Raw genomic sequence first — 3457 nt, 5'->3', positions numbered from 1 at the left:
CTCCCCAATGGACTGGGACAGTCTACTTCAGTGTCCTCCTGGGCTATTAAACCACCATTCTCCACTCCCACCTGAGTGCAGCTAGCCAGGCACCATAGATCCTTCCCCCACCCCGCCTCTTTTGGAAGATGGGAAGGGGCACCCTGGGGTGGCTTGGGTCAGGAAGGGTGGAATCTGGAAGCCTTTCCTGCCCAACAGTCACAGAAAGCTTTCAGCCCCTTCCTCACTGAAACAGGGTTGCAGCTGCTAGGCAGCGCCTTCCAGCAGCTTCTCAGGTTCAGTCCAGGAGGACCCGGTCCTGTGCTGCAGTACCGACTGTTTCAAGATTTAAAATTAAGGCCCGGAAAGTCTATTTAGAAGTTTGGTCTTAAGCAGTCTGGACAGAGTGGTTCCACCAAAGAAAGACAAGTAAACACTCAGAGCCATTGACACTGAAGAGCTCCAGAAGGCAGCAGCCAGCAGTCTCAGCCCAGCCGCTGGTCTCTGGATTCCAGCATTACCTGGCGGGACCAAAACTGCTAGCAAAGCACGTGCTGATTCGTGATTTCCATCTGAACTGAGCAGAAGAACCCTAGCTTGATTTGTCTATAACTTAAAGTTGTTCTTTTAAAAATCCATTAAAAATACATCATTTGGGCTGATGTGGCTCAGTGGCAAAGCATTAGCCTAGAATGCACCAAACCGGCCTAACAACGCAAAGATGAAAAACAAAAATAAAATTTTTTTAAAATTATTGCCAAATTGAGTTTGAGCTATGAATGCTGAGATGATTTGTCATTACTAAGTCTGGTAGTGTGATTTTCTTGTCTTTTTCTTTCTTTTTTTTTTTTTTGTCTTTTTCCTTTTTATCGGTACCGGGGATTGAACTCATGACTGCCTGCTGGCGAGGAAGGCGCTTATGCCGCTGAGCTAAATCCCCAGCCCCGGTAGTGTGATTTTCCATAGTGATAGATTAAAAGGGAGAACTCAGGATCATCTCAGAGCCCGTCTGTACTAAGGGAAAAATGCAGCAAACTAGGAATAGACTGGAAGTAGCTTCATGCAAAGCATTTCACCAAAGACCTGTGAGGCTCAGGGTACAATGAAAATGCACAGCCGGGTTCAAAACTTCCTAAGAATCATGCAGGTGTGGTGGAACACCTCTGTAATGCCAGAACTCAAGAGGCTGAGACTACAGGATTGCCAGCCTGGCTACAGAGTGAACTCAAGGCTCGTTTAAACTACATATTGAAATCCTGTCTCAAAAAACAAACAATAAACTCCACTTCATTCTGTGTGTGTGTGTGAGAGAGAGAGAGAGAGAGACAAAGACGTCACTGGGGACTGAATTCAGGGCCTCTGCACTGAGCTACATCCCCAGATCCCCTTTTAGCTTTTTGTTTCTTTGGCTCTGAGGATCAAGGGGATTGAACTCATGACCTCATGCTTGCCAGGCAGGCACTTTACTCGACTGAGCTAAATCCCCAGCCCCCTTTGAGTTTTAGATAAGGTCTCACTGAATTCCTAAATGGCCTAGGCTGCATGAAATATATAATCCTGGTGCCTCAACCTCCCACAGTGCTGGGATTTAGGTCCACTGCATTACTATACACCAATGCTGCACAATTGTAAGTTATAACTTGAAAATCTTACTAGCCATAAAAACTGTAAGATACTGTATTAGGAGTAAAACAAATCTAGCAATAAATTTTTTTTAAAAACCCTTTCTGGAAGTGGGCATGAGATTACAAGTTCAAACCCAGCAAGACACTGTCTCAGAATAAAAGGGCTGGGGTTGTAGCTCAGGGGCAGAGAGACCCTCCGTTCAATCCCTGGCACAAAATGACAACTTTATGGGAAGATCTATAATGTCCATGCATATACATAAAAAATGTAATCAAATGTTCAAGAGGTTTTGTTTTCCAGGTTAAATACACTGATTAGAGCCAGCTGCAGGGCTCAAGCCTGTAATTCCAGCTACTCCAGAAGCTGAGGAGAGGTGGATAAAGTTTGAGCCCCACCTGCTCGATTTATCTAGCACCTGACTCAAAGTAAAGAAAACTAAAAAGGGCTGGGAACCAGGCATGGTGGGACAGGGTAGAAGTTAAGTTTGAGCCCAGCCTAGTGAATTAGTGAGAACCTTTCTCTAAATTTAAAAATTAAAAAAGGGGTCTGGGGACGTAGCTCTAGGGGAAGTCCCGGGTTAAATTCTCAGTACCACAAAATAAATAAATACACACATTAATTAAATTTAAAATAAAAGAAGGGCTGGGATGCAGCTCCTGGCTTTAATCTCCTGAGTGGGGCCGGGAATATTAATGAAGATGTCTCTGCCTGGCCACACGGACGTGAACACCCTCGACAGGGGCTGTTGGGAAGCTGAGGGCACAGGAGAGCTGGACACCGCCCCTGCTTTCATCATCAGCAATTGTACAGCAGAAACGCGCATAGCACCTGTCTTTTAAAAACATCTTTAGAGTTTTTAAGTATCTCGCCCAAGTGACGAACGCATAGTCACCCGAAATTCTGCTGCCTGCCCCTTTCCCTGAAGGGGAAGGATTTGGGGACAGCTGTGCGTCCCTCGGGTCAGTTCCGATTCGCAGGCCTCTCCGCCCGCGCGGGGGACACTGTGGGTTCGCGCCGAGCTCCCCTTTGCGGTCTGCGCCTTTCTACGCCCCAAAACCGCCTTAGAAAACGCCTTTAACTGCCTGGCTCACGATCCCAGCTACACAGCGGGAAGAGGCAAGAGGGTCGCAAATTGGAGGCCACTCTGGGCAATTTAGCGAGCCCCTGTCCCAAAACAAAACGTAAACGACTGTATTCATCGCAAGGAGCAGAGCCTGCCTCCCCTGCGCAGGCGCCGAGGTGGCCCCGCGTCCCAGGCCGAGTGTTCAGGTCTTATTTGCATATCCATAATGCACTGCAGACAGTGAGGCTTCTTTCACGAGGATAAACTTACTCTTCTAATTTTTAAAATATGGACTAAAAAATTAAAAGTATGGACTAGGATATAAAGAATTAATCAGGTAAACGTCTCTAAATAACTTTTTCCGATCATTAGTCACCACCGGTGCACTAGGAGCTGTAGTTACCCTTGTGAGAATTGCAAGAAACTGTCAGTATACTCTGGTTTCTCTTCAGATCGTATAAATCTTTCGCCTTTTACTAAAGATTTCCGTGGAGAGGAACAATTCTGAGTCTTAAACCAATTTTTTGAGGCTTTGCTTGTGCAAAGCTAACTACGTGGTCTTAAAAAAAGAACATGCCATCTCTTTTAGTCTTCTACTAACTTTTTTTTGCAGGTTGAGAATTAGGCTTTCCTGTTTTGAACGCGGAATTTTCCTTTTACTAAAGAGATCATCTGTGCATCAGGCCGCACTGTAGAGAGGTTTTGTTTTACACTTTAAAGAATTGAAAGTATATTTTGTTTTATAGACCACCTATAAGAAGTCTTACATACTTCAAATGGTTCTGTTTT

At 45.2% G+C, this 3457-nt stretch overlaps 1 non-coding gene across 1 annotated transcript; it reads left to right on the top strand.

The window, feature by feature from the left end:
• The first annotated feature begins 3100 nt into the window (after positions 1–3100).
• LOC111755128 (U5 spliceosomal RNA) lies at positions 3101–3216 on the top strand. Its single transcript, XR_002789712.1, has one exon. It is a non-coding gene; the product is annotated as a U5 spliceosomal RNA (small nuclear RNA).
• Positions 3217–3457: the final 241 nt, after the last annotated feature.

The sequence above is a fragment of the Cavia porcellus genome, unplaced genomic scaffold (genome assembly GCF_034190915.1).
Source record: "Cavia porcellus strain 051 isolate PalLab524CR breed Dunkin Hartley unplaced genomic scaffold, mCavPor4.1 scaffold_37, whole genome shotgun sequence".
Lineage (NCBI taxonomy): Eukaryota > Metazoa > Chordata > Mammalia > Rodentia > Caviidae > Cavia > Cavia porcellus.
This window is presented reverse-complemented; position numbering and strand designations above follow the sequence as displayed.